At 42.0% G+C, this 19,918-nt stretch overlaps 1 pseudogene; it reads left to right on the top strand.

Moving 5' to 3' along the window:
- The first annotated feature begins 14,504 nt into the window (after positions 1–14,504).
- On the top strand, positions 14,505–14,896 carry LOC129690499 (60S ribosomal protein L31-like; annotated as a pseudogene).
- The last annotated feature ends 5,022 nt before the right edge of the window (positions 14,897–19,918 follow it).

Below are 19,918 nucleotides of genomic sequence, written 5' to 3'. Positions count from 1 at the left end.
CAGAAGCTGGCATATCTGTGTGAGTTTGAGGTCAGCATAGCGTATATAATGAGTTCTAAGCCAGGCAGATGTCATTACATAGTGAGATCCTGTCAGATGAACCAAGCCATCAAAATCCCCACACCCAAGGCTCAGGGAGCACAGCAGAAGGTCAAGTAGAAAGACTATAAGAGCCAGGGGAACATGGAGTTTACTATGAGCTTGTGTCTCTTAGAAATCTGGGAGAGGCTACCCCCACGGAGTCTCATCAGCATAGCTGCCTGCACAAGACCGGAACAAGGATGAACATGCAATGGGCATGATGACATGGAAGCGAGAACTCTCCAACTTCAGCTCTAGACAAAGAACTACAGGCAGCAGGGAATGCTGAGAAAGAGAGAATCCCTTCCCCAGGGAAGAGCTCCCCAAGATTGTTACCCCATACCAGCTGGTCTGCCCCGAGGTTAGATATGTACAGGTAACATTATATGGACTGAGAAGGTTGCATTTATGTATTTTGGTATGTGTACATATTTATATACATATATATAGTACATATCCAACAATATATACAACAACAGTTAAAGCAAAAGAGGCCATGAATTTGAAAAAGAGCAAAATGGGTACGTAGGAGGTGTTGAAGAGAGAAAAGGGAAGGCTAGTGATGTTGTGATTACATTATAATCTCAAAAATTAAAAAAAAATATCACGAAACGCAAAACAAAAAAAATAAACCACAATACAAAACATTTTTTAAAAACCCCACATCATTAAAATGCAAGTAAATGGTGTTTCATTTACACTTTTGTTCCATTATGTTGGTGCTAAAATTTTATTTCCACCTTTGAAGTTTTAAGCATGTGAAAAAGAAACCAAATACAAACCCTCTCTGCATACCAGAAGAGAGGTGTGGAAACCCAAACTTGCAATACAGGGAGGTAAGCGTGGGTTGACAAATCCACAATATATGACCTTCTTTAGAGACAGCCACATGGGGTGCAGGGAGTGTGGAGTGCAGAGAAGCTTTATGGAGGAAGTGAGATTTGAATGCTTCTGAAACAGCAGGTCCCCAAGGTGACAGGAGGATGAGGACTTTTCCAGGCAAATGAAGAAGCATGTGCAAAGGCTGAACGCATGATTTGAGAGTCTCCCGGGAGTCTACCCATGAGGAGGGAAACTCCTAGGAAGGATGAAAAGTGGGGTAGTGTCTCTAGCAGTCGCCTTACTGCAGGCTGAGTCAGACACCAGACAACCTCAGCTGACGAGGTCTGCTCTGGTCTCCTCTTGTGACCCATAGCTGTTGAGATGCCTCTGACTTCTCTGTTCTTCCATCTTTCTCATCACAAAATGACAGGGCCTGCTCTTGTCTCAAACACACCACAAAGACCCCGTGCTCCATCACCGAGTAAGAGCAAAGAGGCTGAAGCACTTCTTCCACTCTGGTGGCTGTCTTTGACAAACTTAGAAAGAACCTCTACATACAATAGATTTTAGTTAGAATCCCAGGACCTTTGCTGCTAATCATTCTGTCATCCGACTGTCAGCATTTATGCAAGCAATAGATCCTGCTAGTCTCCTCTTTCAGCCACTGTTACTCCTTCCAGCAAAAGCTGCACGAGAGAGTAAAATGACATGGGGACAATTTGTAGGCTTTCCTTTCATAGTCCTTTTCACAGAAAATTGAGGCTAATTTTCTTCTGTAGAAGTTAACAGTAGTCTCAAAAGATCCCTTTACGATGTTTATTGACGAAAAACTTTTCTATGCATTCTTCCTCAGTTGCTGGAAGGCTGTTCTGGTGTGTTTCTTGATTACTAAGTAACCTGGTGTTTTGGTATTATTTACACAAGGAACTGTGGTGTAAAAAGATAATTATATTATGTCTTAGGTTGGTGTCTTTAAACAAAGAACAGTTGTAAATGTGTCTGTTTAAAGTTTTATAGTGAAAAAAAATCACTAGAAACTTGGAAGGTAAGCTGTGATGGGTAGCTACCTATGAAATAATTTTTAAAAGTTGAACATGTTTGGTGATGAGACATACATTTTCAAAAAAACAATCTATATTGGCGAAAGGGAATTATACCGACCTGACTTTACTCTTCTGAAAGTAGATATACAGCTTTGCCAGTGCCATTTATTGAAAAGGTTGCATTTTGTTGTTTTCGTTGCAGCATGTTTTTGATACTTTTGTCAAAAATGGGTGTCCCACGTCTGTATGAGTTTATCTCTGGGCTCCCTGTTATGTTCCATTGGTATACACATTTCTTTGTGTACCAATGCCTTACTGTCTTTGTCACCATGGATATGTAATATTGTTTGGGGTCAGATAACATGATGTCTCCATGTATTCTTTCTGCTTCAAGTTGCTTTCACTATCATCTTCTTTGTGTTCCCATACAAATTTTAAGATATTTTTTTTCTTATTCTATTACAAATGTCATTGGAAGTTTTGTAGGTATTGTATTGAATCTGCAGATTGCTTTTGAGAGTACAGCCACTTCTCACAATCTGAATTCTGCCTGTCCAGAAGCATGGGACTTCCTCCTATTGTCTAGTGTCTTTAATTTCTTTTATCAGCATCTTAAAGTTTTCCTTATGAAAGTCTTTTACTTCCCTCATTATACTTATGCCTAGATATTTTTTTGAGGCTATGGTAAATGAGAGATTTTTTTCCTCGTACCTTTCTCAGCAAGCTTGTTATTGGTGTATAGAAAAGTTGCTGATTTTTCATGTGTCGTGTGTATACTACAACTTTACTGAGATAATCATATCATCAATATCCTGAGTTAAGTGAAATAAATAGCAATTGGTGTATTTTGAAAAAAAAGGTATGGCTATAATTATTTTGAGGGGACTGAGAATGATGACAGCTGACAAACATAAGAGGGGAACAGTATTGTGCCACCAAATAATGAGACAGGTATGACAGACACATATGAAATAGTATATGTACACTCATCTCACCTAATACTTTGGAAATCTCTTGAGGTGGATTAATCATCACTCTTGCTATAGGTGAGGAATTTGTAACAAAAAAAGGAGGAAGAAATTCGTTCATAATTCGTTAAAGCTGATAATACAGAAAGAAAAGTTTTGAATCTAGGAATCATTGAGATTTGTGAAAAGGCCATCCTTCACGCACCCATTGACATAGGCCATGTATCTGCTGATAGGAAAGCTACTTATTGAGCATGTTTGGCCCCTAGCTGTAACATCTCTTCACAGCATAGATACTTTTATAGATGTTAGAACTCATGATCTTTGATGGTCTTTCAGGTAAGTGTTAACTAAGTCCCTCCGTTTTCGAGCTCAATAAATAGAAACATCATGAAATGAAAGAGCTTGCCTCTGTTAAAAGAGCTAATGTAAGACTGAGTGAAGACTAGATGTCAGGTTTTCCATCTCCAAAATATGCTTGCCATCCCACCGCTTCCGATTCCAAACAGGTGGGAAGAAAAGGATACTAGTTTGCTCCATACATGTGTCATGCACAGACCCCACACACACAGAGAGATAAAGGGGCATTGCTGTATCTCGTTGTGCTAATAAAATGATAACTCAAGTTATTAGCATGGCAGCTTTAACTTCTTAAGTAAAACTGCATTAGCAATTAAAACCTAATAATTGATGAAGGCCAAAAGAATCCTCCTCTGTATATGTTTTCAAAGAATATTATAGAGCCAGGCAGTAGTGGTGCATGCTTTTAAACCCAGCACCTAAGAGGCAGAGGCAGGCAGATCTCTGAATTCATATAAATAGCAATTGGTGTATTTTGAAAAAGAAGGTATGGCTATAATTATTTTGAGGGGACTGAGAATGATGACAGCTGACAAACATAAGAGGGGAACAGTATTGTGCCACCAAATAATGAGACAGGTATGACAGACACATATGAAATAGTGTATGTACAGAGTGGGTTTCAGGACAGCCAGGGCTACACAGAGAAGCCCTGTCTCAAAGAAACCCAAAAGGGGGGGGGGATAATATTGTGGTTTTAATATATATATAATACACACACACATATTAGTTTGGCTACTAATAGCTTTTCAAAAACTCAAAACTTTTTAGAAATATAACAATTTTAAATCATTTTTACTATGTGGGGAGTACAGCATCTTCTCAATTTAACCTGAATGGGGGATATTTTCTTAAATGAATTGTTGCTAGCAACTTTAAGAAGAAAATAAACTAAGAGACATTTGGGTCTTGTTAATTCCTGAAGCTGAAATTTTGATATATAAAATGGAAAGGAAAGAGTAAAAATCTATGCTTTGAAGGATATTTAAAAGGTAATATCATTTAAAAAGTCAGTGCCAGCAATTCAGACACAGCTTGGAGAATAACAAATTCCTCTTCTGTGGTTTATAACTGGAGAAGAAAACAAGTCAAAAGGGAAAATTCCCAAGAAGGTTCGAATTTATTCCCCAGCCTTCGAGCCCAGTTCAAGCTTGCCTATGTGGTTTTATTGCTCAGTTCACATACACACTCACTCTAAAGAGCCTAAGAGCCAAATTTTAAACATCCAGATCTTTTGCTTCTGGTGTGTAATGAAAACACCCCTTTTCAGATGTGTGATCATTTTGCCCCTGACAAGTTCAAGGTATGAGAAGAGAAAAAACAGTTTCAATAAGATAACTGCCTACAGCCACAAGTTTAAGCATTGTTCTTCTTTTAATAATAGGCAGCCTGGGGCTTTCAGAAGCAAATAAACATAATGATATCTTTCAAAGTAGTCAACAGGGAACTTGGTGTCAAATTATGTATATAACCGAAATACCATGGAGTTACTGTCTGTACTTACTTCTTTATAGGAAAAAAATAAAATAATAATTTACATTTTAAAATGCTGGGATTTAACATAGACCTTTACTATAATAAAACCCAGTCTAGGGGGGAAATCTTGCTTTAACATTCCCTCAGGAATGAATTTTTATAGTTATAGCCAGATAAAATATGATTTGCCTGTAAGATGAAAGCTACTACCATACCCTACCATCTGCATTACATATTACTTGGAAATTATACTGAAATTGTGTCGAAGTATTAGAGTAAAGTAAATTGTCTAACCAAAGAAAACATTCGCAAATCTAATGCTTTAAGAAAGGGTATGAGAAATGTTGAGGAGTGCGTGTCTAAAGTCACATAACAGAATGGTGACCTTAAAATCTGGGAGTTGTGTTAAACCCCAAATTGGGCTCCTTACTGTCTTGGCATAACCAAGGAGCCAGTTGTAAACACACTCCATGCGTGGGCATTTGAGCACCATCAAATACCTTTCAACACTTTGGCTGGCACTGCCAGCCAAACTAGACCACATTACCTCTTTTTCCCCCTAGTCAGACTTGTAAAGTTTTTGTTTTTGTTTTTTAATTTTGCACATGGTAGCACCCCCCAGGTAGAATATGTTTCTGAAGAGAAACAAATCAGAATTCCTTTTCTTGCTCCTTTGAAACAGATACCCACTCTTAAGTCTGGGTGCTCAAGTCTGTTCATGTCCAGGTGTTTGAACATCATGTCTTTACATATTTTGTAGGTGAAACTTTTCTTCTTGATGTAGTAGTATGAAATTTCAGTTTATCTGACCTGTGAGAATTTAAGTGGTGTCTCCTAAATTGGAAGGTATAACCCTTTACAGCCCTCCAAAATTTGCCATTGCAAATATTTGGGGAGGAGGTTGTTTGTTTGTTAACTTTGAAAATAATTTTTTAAAAAAGGCCACCACAATGGCTCATGAGAAGGGTACTTGCTGTCAAACCTGACTGAGTTTAATCCCCTGAAGCCACACAGTAGGAGAGAGCCATCTTCCTCCAGTTGCTATGTAACTTCCTCACACTTGTGGTACCCATACCCCCCACGAGTACATGTAAGAAATTAACTAATTAATCAATTAATTAAAATCTAAAAAGAAATAAGATGCACCAATATACCAGTTTAGATATTGAATGAATCTAATTTTTAAATGATTCGAAAACCAAACCAGGTCCTCTTGGCTTACCTCCCTATGATGGCTCTCTATTCTAGGCACGTGAGGTGTTGGGGTACAACATCTGGCAGGGACTGGTGGATACAGTTTTCTTTTACAACCGAAAACTATACCCTGGTCTGATCTCAGTGGGGTTCAGTGCTGCCAGCGTGCACGGGGCTTGTTTTGATCTGTTCTGGAGTTACACGCACGGCTTTCGTTCACACTAACGGCCTTTCTGTGTCAGCTCTACACCCATCCAGAGGCCACTAATTAGAGGTTGGAATTAGCCAAGCACGGTTTCACTACAAAACATTTGAAAGTTGTTAAAACTTAAAAGTAACTGCTGGTTCTCAATACAGGCAAGACCGAAGACCGTCAAGACCTTTACAGTGTTACTTAAGCAAAAACATTTCACAGCACATTCAAGATGCTTCATGTCTGCTTGCTCAGTGGACAGCGGTGGTCCTCAACCTTCCTAATGCTGCAGCCCGTCAGCACTGTTCCCCATGTTGTGGTGACCCCCCAGCCATAAAATTATTTTCGTTGCTACTTCATAAGTGTAATTTTTCTACTGTGATGAACCACAGTGTAAGTATCTGTGTTTTCCTATGGTCTTAGGTAACCACTGTGAAAGGGTCATTTGACCCTCAAAGGGGTTGCAACCTACAGGTTGGGAACCTCTGGTGTACAGTGTTAACATAGAAAAACAAAACAAAACAAAACAAACTAAACTAAAAACAAACAAAAGAAAACACACAAAAAATTGATTTTTAGGACTACCAAAAAACCAAGGCATAAAAAAAAGATAAGCAGGGAAATGCCCCATTTCCCTCGGTAGGTGACCTACACTCTGAGACTCTAGTCTGGCCAACACTTGTATCTGTACTTCCTGGAAAATTACCTGGCTATTTTCTGACCCGAACTGCATTGGTTTTAGAAGTCAGAGGCAGAGCTGGGGCTAGCCAAAGGTGGCTGTGAGGTGAGCAGCTAGCTTGTACAACCCTGTCAAAGACTGCAACTCCTGTTCCATGTTTAACTTTTTCCGTCTATATTCAGTGTACTGTGCAGACAGAGGGTGCGTATTTAAAGAATAGATAGTCTGAACTTATCCATGTACAGCTACACCAAGAACCTGAACACTGTCAGCACCTGAAGAATATCTTTGAACTTAGCAACGTGTTTAACGGTAGACGTAATGCCTCACGCTGTAGTACATGTGAGAAAAAGGGAGTCCCCTTGTCTGGAACTCAGTAGCGATGACAACAGCAGGTGTTGAGTTCTGCTTATGGTTTTTGACAGAGATACAGGGTGTTGGCATAATGTATGTAAGACCGGCTGCTCCAGCTAGATCCAAGAATGGAAAGAAGTGGGGAAATGAGGCAATATGCTCCCTAAGGGGCACGCTCAAAGTTGGCCTTTAGAAAACCTCAGGGAAGCACCGGGTGTGCGTTTCTAGGTCCTAGATCCAAAATAGAAGGGCTACACAACACGTCAGCAGAGACGTCCAGTCCACAGCGTTCAGTCTTTTGGAGCACGTTAGCAATATTGTTAAATAGCCTTCTGATTATAAAATCAATCAACCCACCAGTCAGTCCATCAGTCACATGAGATTTCCTACAGTTGTACGTAGAGATTGCTGAGCACCAAGACGTCATCAAACACTGGTGTTTACCGTTATTATCATAGTGGCCAAAGTCTGGCTCATCCATTGAAAAAGATGCTTTCTGATTCCTCCCCGCCACCACCCCACCCCACCCCACTCCCGGCTCCCAGCCCAACAGTTCAGCTTCCTAAGGTGCACTTTGTTAGCTGTTCGCCTGACACAATCAAGAGCAAGACTAAAGGAGAATAGGCCCCTATTGGTCAAAAAGCCAATATATGTCATCCCTTCTCTCAGTGGTTCATAATCTAAGAACTTTAAACTTCAAAACTCCCCACCCACTTTTTTTTTCCACTATGTTTCCAGACTTGAATATGTATGACTACCTCTGGATTTCATTCTGATACCCCATACCTGATCATGTTTGTAGAGCTGGAGGACTCTGCATGTAGTTAGTCAGCCACTGGACGTAAAGCTAATCTGCAGGCTATTCATTCTAGAACACAGACCCTCGGAGGATCAGGATCTGGGAGACCAAAGAACTTCTGTTGAGCCAGGGATGGCCACTGGTTCAATGTGCTGTACTAAATGCACAGTTCCCACAGATGAAACTTTCCAAACAACAGATTTGTTCAGAAATAAAAAAGTCTCAGACATGTGAAATGCTGGCCTTCATTTCAGAGAGAGTACAGGCATGTTACTGACAGGCCTAAGCATAAGTGAGATGCATGTCAAATCAATGCAGTGATAAAAACCATGAAAGCAAAATACAGTCCCTGCTAATGTAAGAACATAATTTTTATCATTATGGTTTTCTATTTTGACCATCTGATAGTCTCTATTTTTAGCATTTGCATTTTCTCTTATTTTTCTTTAAAATTTAGTCAGCACAACAGCCCAAATTTTTTATACAAAAAAATGTTTTTACATATCTATCTAGTGATATATGTTTTATGTATACACACACAGGCACACTCACCTATCTACACACGTGAGCATATACAGAGACACATATATATGCATAATCCTTTGTTGAATAAGTAACTTCCTGATCTTCATATTTTCCTGCTTCTCCTATCTTCATTCAATGCACATTTAATTACACTCACACTTGTTTAAAAAATATGTTAGCTAAGTTTAATTATTTATTATGAAACAATTTGATATACTTTTTCTTTTTTCTCATTTATTTTATTCACTTTACATCTTTGTAGCCCTTTTCCCCCCTCCCTCATTCCCTTCCCTCTGAGGAAGAGGGGAGCTCTCTTTCCATTGACCTCAACTCATCAAGTTGCATCAGGACTGAGCATGTCCTCTTCCCCTGTGGCCTCTCAAGGCAGTCCTGCCAGAAGAAATTGATCTAAACTCTGCAAGTGAGTCTGTGTCTGATGCAGTCCCCACTTCCCTTAGTAGAGGACCCACTTGAACTTAAGCTGCCCATCTGGTACATCTTTGTAGGGGGCCTAGGTCCAGTTCATGCCTGGTCCTTGGCTGCTGCTTCAGTCTCAGCAAGCCCCTCTGTGTCCTGGTTAGTTGGCCCTGTTGTTTTGTTTGTGGCATTCCTGTCACATCTGGGTCCTTTTCTCTTTCCTCCCACAATTCTTCAAGACTCCCTACACATAGACCAATGTTTGGTTGTGAGTCTCAGCATCTGTTTTGAGGTGCTGATGGGTGGAGCCACTCGGAGAACAATTCTGACAGGCTCCTGCAAGCTTAGCAGAGTATCCTTCATAGTGTCAGGGGTTGGCACTCTCCCACAGGGTGGAGATTCTGATATGAGGGGGATTCAAACAATGACTCCCGGTAGCAGAGACCATAGAGACTGAAGAGGACATTCTCTAACTAGACCAGTCTTCTAGTAAAGGACAGGGAACACCAACCCACCTACAAAATTTACCCTGCCTATGAGATGTGAAGGGATAAAGATAGAGGAGATAGGGCAGAGATTGAGGGAATGCCCAACCAATGCCTGGCTCAACCAAAGACAATTCAGTGTTTTTAAATAACTCTTCAGTCAAGAATTTGCATTTAGAGGGTTGTTTTTAGTTGACTGTGGTTTGGGCTTTTGCTAAGCATGGTAGACTATAGCTGTGTCCCCAACTTTTGGGGGGCTATGGAAGAGGACTGCCAATTTCAAGCTCACCTCCATTACATATGGAGATTGAAGCCAACCTGGGCTACATAGCAAGACTCTGTCTCAAAAATAAGTCAATTGAGACGAATAATTATTTATGTAAGATCTGCTTACTATGTGATTTTATTAGGCTGACAGTGGGGGTTGGGCCATGCTTGTATGTTGATGCCAGTTGCTGGCCCTCAAGATTTGGTTACCGCCTGGATGCTCCTATCCTTGTTGTGTAAACCTGCCTAAGACATTATAGCTGATTGGTTGATTAAACAGCCCATAACGAGGCAGGGTAGAATGGAGTAGGCGTGGTTATGATTCCACAGCTTCAGGTCCAAGAGAATCATGGGAAATAGACAGACCGGAAGAGGGGAGGAAGGAGAATGCCACAATAGATTAGAGCAGAGAAGAAACCACGTGGGCAGGGAGGAAGGACTCCAAGAATGGTGTGAAAAGCCCCAGATGAAGAATATAAGCAAATATCTTGTGATCATGATTAGAAGGTAGCCCAGATAGGAATGATTAAGGCAGATGGCATTGGATGGGGGCCGGGAGATGGATGGTGAGGTTATTGAGACAGTGTACATAGAAATATCTGCCTGGCCAAAGGTAATAGGGCTATATTAAAACCTAACAGGTGTCTGTGTTTTATTTGGTTGACAGCAGATAAGATAATACTGCCGTGATAATCAGAGGGCAAATAACAAACATTATATAGCATAACACTCATTTTTATTTACAACAACAGGCCACGTTATTTTTTACAATTTGATAAGGAAAGTAAAATGACATTGTGGGTAAAACACAAGCTGATGTGAAGACAAGGTAATGATTCTGTCACTGAGAAACCACGAACAAGCAACCAGAGATGTAGACACACAGACCACTGACCCAGACACCCTTGAGGTTGCCTTATGAGAGGAGCATCACCTTCCTAGAAGACATTGCCATAAATTCTTGCCAAGAGTGTACTAGAGATTCTCAGAGACTTCCATCTTACTCAGTTTAGTGCCAAAGCCTAACTCACGGTCTGATGTCGTCAAAACTACCTGCTTCTGTAAGATGGCCTAATTCCATGCAGTCTAAGAGGACACCTACTAAAATACTTTGAGTAAACAGACCAATATCAGGGTTTGTTTGACAACAGTGGCGATTAAATGCAATTAAAAAATTCTCTCTAAAGGTGCAATAATTTAAAATATGACTTTTTAATTATTTAATAAGTGAAAAATGGGCAATAGTGTATCTTAAAATAGGTTGCCTTATTACTAAAATATGCAGTATAGGTTCACTGTAATTGATATTACCAACTATTCTTGCATATGTTTAAACTCAAAAGCATATTAATTTTAATTATGTAGACACTTTGGAAAAGGAACTTCAATAGAGGGTCCACAATTTCTTTTTTACTGGCAGTTAAAACTTCAGGCACAACCCTGAAGGTTATTTTGCTCCTCTAACCACCTCTCCACCATTTCTAAGATAAACATGAATAAGTTTTATAATTAGAAACATGCATGTTATTATTTGGGAGGGAGAAAATGTTGAGGTTCACTAAAACCCACAGATATTTTACCTTAATTTATGTCTAGTCTTTGGGAATTTGTTAAGTTTTCACAATGTTGGAGAATTTCTTAAGGTGATACTCATGGAATTCCATTGTTTGTATGGTTTTATAATTAAAAATCTTGCAAATACTCCTGATTTCTACGTCTATCTTGTATGGATAAATGGAATCCAAGAAACAATGCAATTAGCAAGAGTGAGTCTCGGGAGGTTCTGGCCTCTGAGTGAGCAAACCTGAGATTTACAACGCAGGCCCAGCGAAAACGTCTCATTACCTAGGATTATCATAATCCTGGAAATGACAAATTTTGAAATTTGTAGATTCATTTTAAGACCATAGAGCAGGCTGAGAGAAGGGGCCTGTATTTACTGTGACCAGGTGTTCCTGGCCCACCCTCTTTAATAGCTGAAACCACATTGCTTTTCCCCCAGAGCGCTGCTCAGGAAGGCATAAAAGGCAGGGGCACTTACAGGGGCCTGGTAAAATCTTCACCTTACAGCTCAAAGGGTACCTCACTCTAGGAGCAGAACTTAGCCGCTTCCACATAAGGGTGAGAAGTTGCTGAGATTTCTAAAAACAGATGTGGAAGTAAGTAAACTTGCTCTATGTCTCGTACGCCATCCTGCTGGACCCAACAGTCCAAGACATTGAACTCATTAAAACAAACATGAGGAGGGAAAAATAAAATAGCAAAGACAAACAACAAATTGGCTAATTCTCAACTTATCTATAGTGGAATAGTTGTAGAATTACTGTTTCTTACATTGAAAGCCCAATGTACAACATAAAATAATTCCAGTACCAAAGAGATGCAGACATCAGTCTGTTTAATCCATTTGTAGGGCTAAAAGATGTGATATTTTTATAGACGATAAAGAACAACTGTCTTTTTCAAGAAGAAAGCTTTGTTTTTTAAAAAGCATTTATTTATTATTTCAAGCATATATGTGCCTGCATGTGTTAATGTGCATTACGTGGGTACAGGGTCCCTTAGAAGCCAGAAGATTCTGTTAAATGCCCTAGAACTGGAGTTACAGGCAGTTGTGAACTTCCATGTAGGTACTTGGAACCAAACCTGGGTCCTTGGCAAGGACAGCAAGAACTCTTAACCCCTGAGCCACAGCTCCCAGAGAAAGCTTTCTTAATATTTTACCCCACTTAACAATGTTTTTTTCAGAAGATGGAAGCAGTCCTTAAAGAGCTATTACATTAATGCCATGTGTGTTGGCGAACACCTGTCGTGCCAGGCCTCAGGAGGCAAGGAAACTGCTATGCACTGAAGGCCAACCTGAACTACCCAGAGAGTTTCAGATCACAGTGTGAACCCTCACTTCAAAGCAGTGTCTAATTCAAGCATCAAAAAAAATCACACAGCATTGGCCCAGCGGCCCAGGAACATGGTTGCTCTGCCAGGGCAACCACACTGGATTTCTGTGGGAGCTCCAACCCCCCACCCCCAACCCCACCCATGCCATACTTCACATAAAATGGGATGGAATGGGAAGGAAAAATCATGGGGACAGGCTGACTCGACTCTAGGCTGATTTGACTGTAGACCCCCATACTTCCCAGCTTATGACATTGGGCAATTTATTCTGGTGCTATATCTGCTTCTATTGCCTTGTTTTCTGAGAAAACTGATCATGACAAGATGGATTGTAAGTTCCTCCACCTTTAAGCAGAAGCTGACAGCTAACCAAGCTAGGGCTAGATTCATAAATTCAACCAAAGTAAAACTACAGACAAGAGAAAAACCAAGTCAGAAGAAAAAACAAAACAAGCAAACAAACAACAACAACAACAACAACAACAACAAAAAAAAAACAGTTTCCCAGTGCTGAGAGAATACTGCTTCAGTTAAAGAGAACATTCTACGCACACTCTGCACTATGTGGCCTGGGCACTATCGGCCATACTACTCCAGTACTCCAGGGTGGAAGAGGACCCTGTGATTCTGGCTAAAAGAGGCAAAAAAATAAAAAATAAAACAAAACCAAAAACGGTGACAAGAGCAAGGCACTGTGGGCACAACAGTAGCTCCATCGAAATATTTGCATGTGCCCTGACAAATACCTGATGATGAGCGTGTTATCAATTTGGCTGACTGTGGCAAGGAAAACACATTCTTGGGCACTGTAGAACACACTGGTCAAAAGCCCTAAATTCATACCAGCTTAAGATTGTTCCCCCACCACTTGAAAAAAAATGCTTATCTTGTTTTAATTATGCCCCTGCACGCCCATGTTTGTGGGTGTGTATACGTGAGTGTAGGTACTAGAGAAAGCCAGAAGAGGATTCCTTGAAGCTGGTGTTGCATGCAGTTGTGAGCTATCAGACTTGAGTGTTAGAAACCAAACCAGGATCCTTGCAAGAGGAGTATGAGTTCTTAACTGCTGAGCCATGCCCCCAGCCCTATGATGGCCTTCTTTTAACTAGTATCTGCATAGCCAGGGTTCAACAGAGAGAAAACATGATGAGAGCTCACCATGTGTCAGATTCTACGTTCAAAGCTTTGCCACCCATGCTAGCTTATTTAATCCTAAGAACTCCATGATACACTTAAAGAAATCGAGTAATTTGGAGATGGTTAGATGTTTGTTGTTGTTTTACCAATGTAACCCTTGACAATCGTAACATTACATAATCAGTATCAGTGCTTTTATATGAGTAGGTAAATGCCATCCAAATTAGGAGTCTAGTTCCCCTGCAGCACACAAGCTCATCAGTATCCCTTTCTTAGGAGGGTAGGCTAAAAGGCTAAGGATTTTAGAAGGTGACCAGGATGGCTTGACGTCAGCAGTGATCACCACACATCCTCCTCTCCCTGTTATCTTTCGATTGCTGTGAATGTGTTTAAAGCAGCTCTTAAATTTCTAAAGTAACTAGCTCGTGATTTCTGTTTTGAAAGTAGTAATTTGCTGGTTCCCAAAATACAGTAGTGAATCTTTCCTAGAGCAATGGGCCTCTAGAAATTGTCTGTGCTAAGGAGCAGAGGCTTCACACATAGGCTCATGAGATAACTAAGCACAGGATGAAAGGCTGAAGTCCATCTTCATTCTACGTCGGTCTTGATTTTTAATGAAAATGTGTATATATGTGACTGTCTGTGTTCATGTATGTGCTTGTGGGGGGGGGCTACCCACAGAGGCCAGAAGAGAGCATATGAGCTCCTGGAGCTGGCGTAACAGGCACTTGTAGGCTGACACTCTCTTTGCCTCATGCTTGCCTTAGAAAATATGAATTCCCACTTTCCAGCTTGGGCTCGGCAGAATGGATCCCTCAAAGAAGGGTGTCAAGAAGAAGAAGGGCTGTCCACCATCACCGAGCCGGTGCCCCAGGAGTACAGCGTCAGCATTCACAAGCACATCCATGGAACGGGCTTCAAGAAGCGTGCTGCTCAGGCACTCAGAGAAATTCGGAAATTTGCCATGAAGGAGATGGGGACTCCAGATGTCTGCATTGATACCAGGCTCAATAAAGCTGTCTGGACCTAAGGAATAAGTGATGTTCCATATTACATCTGAGTACGTCTGTCCAGAAAACATAATAAAGATGAGGATTCACCAAACAAGCTCCACACGTTGGTAACCTACGTGTCTGTTACCACATTCCAAAACCTACAAACGGTCAATGTGGATGAGAACCTATTGAATGTCAAATAAAGTTGAAAAACTAGCAAAAAAAAAAAAAAGAAAGGAAGGAAGGAAGGAAGAAAAAGAAAGAAAGGAAAGAGAAAGGATGGAAAGAAGGAAGGAAGGAAGAAAAGAAAGAGAAAGGAAGGAAGAAGGAAGGAAGGAAAGAAGAAAGAAAGGAAGAAAGAAAGAAGGAAGGAAGGAAGGAAGGAAGGAAGGAAGGAAGGAAGGAAGGAAGGAGGGAAGGAAGGAAGGAAGATAAAATGTGAATTCTCAGCCTCCTGTGTCCACCACTTGCTGCCATGCTGCCCTGCCACAGTGATCTCTCTTACCCCTCAGGAGATGCAAGTTTCAAATACACTCTTTCTTTTTCACAAGAGTATTTTATCACAGCAACAGAAAAGCAACCAGTACAATCAAGGAGAGCATGATCTAACTTACTCATCCATCAAGGCTGAAGGCACTGATATAAGTCATTGTCCTAAACCTCTGGTCACCATGGATTTCAGCAACAGCAGAATCTTGAGGGACTGCCTTTTCTACTCCTAATCTCATCAGAGGGCAACTGTTCACAATGGTGAGACTACATCCCGGAACAACAATGACTGACCCTTGAGGACCCTTTAAACCAATGGTTCTCAGCCTGTGGGTTGCAACCTCTGAGGGTCAAACAACCCTTTCACAGGGGTTGCCTAAGACCATCAGAAAGCACAGGTGTTTACATGATGATTCAGTAGCAAAATTGCAGTTACAAAGTAGCAACAGAAATAATTTTATGGCTGTGTCATCATACCATGAGGAACTGTATTAAAGGATCACAGCATTAAGAAGCTGAGAACTGCTACTCTAAACAACAGCAACAGATGCCCCGCCACTCAATAAGGACATTTGCTCAACCATTTTCATAGCAGCTCTAGTCATAATTGCCAGAATCTGGAAACAACCTAGATGTCCCTCAGTGGAGGAATGGATACAGAAAGTGTGGTACATTTACACAATGGAACACTACTCAGCTATTAAAAACAAGGAAATCATGAAATTTGCAGGAAAATCGTAGGAACTAGAAAAGATCATCCTGAGTGAGGTATCCCAGAAGCAGAAAGATACACACGGTATATGCTCACTTATAAGTGGAGATTAGACATATAATACAAGATAAATATACTAAAATCTGTACACCTAAAGAAGCTAAACAACAAGGAGGACCCTAGGGAAGATGTTTAATCCTCATTCAGAAGGGCAAACAGGATAGACATCAGAAGTAGAAGATAAGGAACAGGACAGGAGCCTTTCACAGAGGACCTCTGAAAGACTCTATCGAAGGAGATAATGAGTGAGACTCATAGCCAAACTTTGGGCAGAGTGCCAAAATCCTTACAAAAAGAAGATGGAGATAGAAAAGACATGGAGAGGACAGGAACTCCACAAGTAGAACAACAGAGCCATGAATGGAGAGGACCCGGACCTTACCCTGTTCAAAGAAAGCCCATTGGCTGCTCAGTTTCCAAGTGAGTTCCCTAGTAAGGGGTACAGGGGCTGTCTCCAACATGAACTCAGTGGCTGATCTTTGATCACCTCAGGGGGTGCAACCATGCCAGGCCACAGAGGAAGATGATGCAGCCAGACTTGATGAGACTTGATAAGCTAGAGTCAGATAGAAGGGGAGGAGGTCCTCCCCTATCAGTGAACTAGGGGAGGGGCATAGGGGGAGAAGGGGGAGGGTGGGTGGCACTGGGAGGAGACAAGGGAGGGAGCTGCAGCTGGTATACAAAGTGAATTGTAATAAATAAATAAATAAATAAATATATAAATTAAATTAAGTTAATAACAATGGCAACAGTAAGAACTCTGTCACCTTACAGATGCAGGAGAGACATTGATGGACAAGACCACACCTACACCTTGGCAAGGACTTCATTATGCACACCTCCTCCCACCCCTACTAACTCTTTCTCTTCCGGACACCTAAAGCTCATGCCGGTGCCCTGAATCCAGGCCAAGGGTTGCTAGGTTCCTTTAGTTCTTCCTCTTTTAAATGCAGTCACAATGAGTAAATCTCCTCTCTCTGCCTTTCACTGTTGCTCATTTCCTTAATTGGACAGGTACCTGAGATTGGCATTTTGCTGCTATTAGAAGCCAGGCTTTTGATCCTCCCCCTACCAAACAAACAAAAACCCCTCATGTTACAACTTTGGCAAACCAAGAGACCTTTGAGGTGTCACCTGTTCCAATCAGCAGGGTCCTAATCAGAGAGGAAAAAAATGAATGTTTGCACACAGATACTGGAATTGCGTCATTCTTATAGCCATTTCTGTCTTTCCACGTTAGCCATTATCTGTTGCTTTCTGCCATTGTTACTGAGGAACCGAAGGTTACCTTTTGGGTTATTAGTTCTATTAAAAAAATAAAGATTAGGCTGGGCACACACTTGTAATGGCAGTGGGCAGGAGGATCTCTTAGAGTTCAAGGCCAGCCTGGTCTACAAAGCGAGTCTAGGACAGCCAAGGCTACACAGAGAAACCCTGTCTCAAAACAAATAAACAAAAACAAACAAATAAATATTAAAAGGATGGGGAGGGAATTCAGAGGTGCTTAAAGATAATTTTTTAGAGAGAGAAAATAACAGGGCAAGCATGCTTTAAACCTTGGTAACTTACACACACACACACACACACACACACACACACACACACACACGGGGGGGGGGGGGCTTTTTGAGTCATGGTCCCAGAAAACTAACACATTTTAGCAGTAGAAGTTGGCAGCTGCATGGTGGGAGGTAAGGAGGTAGAGCACCAGAGAGCAACTGAGACCGCCCAGGGGCCAAGCACACCCAGGGGGGAAAAAAAAAAAGGCAGGAGGGCAAAAAAGGCCCATGCCCAAGCAGTGGCAAGGAACATGTTTATGTTCTGTTGTTGCCAGGGAAACAGGAGGCGGGGCTCTAAACTGACAGGAGGGAGGAGCTCATCTTCTACAACCTCTAAGGCTCTTATCACATTTCCCCCTGAAGAGCTGGGATCTTAAGATCGCCGAAAAAGTGCGCTGAAATTAGAGAGTCCAGCTCCGAAGCTGCCCACCAGCAGGATCAGTGTCCGAGCTGGAGTTCCCATCGGATTGTGATGGATCACTTCCAGGCAGGGTGCTCACTTAAGAGAAGTGAGATAAGACGACAGAGCTCCCTTCTGGCATCCCTGGCCTCTAGCCAGGACAGAACCAAGGGAGGCCTTCAGCTTTTGGCCACGGACAAGAATGGAAAGGCTGCTTTCAGGGAGCAGGCTTTAAGCCACCTGAGCACTTCCTATCTCCATTCTCATCACGCGTCAGTGAGGCTCCGCTCCCGCACGCACTTATCTTGTATGCTCGGGTGAAGAGTCAACACTTTCAGAAAAAGCCACCTAAGTGCTGACTTCCACAGGAGCCGCCGCCTAGCAGGATTCCGAGCACTCCTTTGTCCATTCTTGCACTCAGCAGATATCCATGGAGAGATGATCGAGGAAACATCAGCCCTGCATTCAGGCTCTCACAATGCAGCAAGAAAGCTTAACGGTGAACTCACAGTGTCCCACACATAGATACTTTATATAAAAGATGGCAAGGCATCAGGGTGTTGACTGTGAGAACAGCATCAGGCAAACCTGGGCAAGTCAAGGAAAGCTTGGCCAACATAGTGTTTCAACCAAGACAACGAACTTTAGCTGGGTAGATTGTTTCAGGTAGAGGGAACAGCACACATAAAGACCCCAGGGCAGAATGGAGCTTGGTTTAAGAAGGATATTAGTGTCAATTATTAAACATTCCATTCCTCCTTGTTTGACTGTAGAGCAGTAACCTTGAGGCATTGCCTCATGAACAGAACACTAGAAGACAAGAGGCCAGGCCACACAAGATGGCTGAGCAGGGAAAGATGCTTGCTACCAAGTCTGACTGCCTGAGTTCTAGCCCCAAGACCCACCTGGTAGAAAGAGAGAACCAGCTTCTGCATGTTGTCTAATGACTTCCATATGTACACCGTGTGTGTCCACACAAATACATAGACACACACACACACACACACACACACACACACACACATGAGGGGGGCAGGTGAAAAGGAAGAGGGAGAAGCCAACAACAACAACAAAAAATTATCCCAAATGACCAAAGTGTTGGTTGCACTATATAAAGACAGAATCGTTTGCTTCCTGAAGAATCTCTGAATGCTCTTCAGCATACACTGAGGACCCTTCAGCCTCTATTTGGCCCAACTTTCCCCATTGCTACCACACAGAACCTAGCACAAGAAGCCAGAAGCAAAAGAACTGATAAGGGAAGGGACCCTACAGCCCATGGAGTTAAGCGAAATCTCTTCCAGGAGTGATCATGTGATAATAGCAGCCTGGACTAATTTTCCCCAAATACTTCCCTCAAGGCCTCCGCTCACCTTTTACTTAGACCTATGCGTCTCCTAAACTAAACAGTTACCTGGAAAAAAAGAACAAAGGAAAGACTGGAAGGAAGGAAGGAAGGAAGGAAGGAAGGAAGGAAGGAAGGAAGGAAGGAAGGAAGGAAGGAAGGAAGGAAGGAAAGGCAGGAAGAAGAGGAAAATAAATCCCCACAGGACTTCCTGGACTTTGAGATGCACAAGCGATCAGCCCAGACTCCTATAGCTTTTGAAGGTTTAAACAACCTCATCACCCAGCACAACAAAGCACCCTCCCCCGCCCGCCTACTCCCCCACCCCCAACCCCCGCTGATTGCCTTCAAGATGTGTGGTCCAGAAAATCAATCCTTTTAGAGGCCCAAGCCCACACGTCTTCTCAGCAAGTTCACTCAGCCCCCTCTCTTATTGCTTTCCCCAGGTAATACGTGCAACCTAAGTAGGTCTGGAAAGTAAGCAGACCGGACCAAGTACGGGAAACCTAACCCGGATTGGGCAGGCAGGCAGAAGAGGGCAGAGGAGACTGAGGAAGCCGCCCGCTTTAAGGTGTTAAAGAACCTCTCGTCGGAGGGCTCTGACGCAGGAAAGGACTTACAAGGCATGGGTCACGTGGCAGAGCCATGAATTAACTAACT

This window comes from Psammomys obesus, unplaced genomic scaffold (assembly GCF_907164565.1).
Source record: "Psammomys obesus unplaced genomic scaffold, mPsaObe1.curated_primary_1811, whole genome shotgun sequence".
Classification (NCBI taxonomy): Eukaryota; Metazoa; Chordata; class Mammalia; order Rodentia; family Muridae; genus Psammomys; species Psammomys obesus.
The sequence above is the reverse complement of the archived record's forward strand: the minus strand, read 5'-3'. Positions and strand labels throughout refer to the sequence as shown.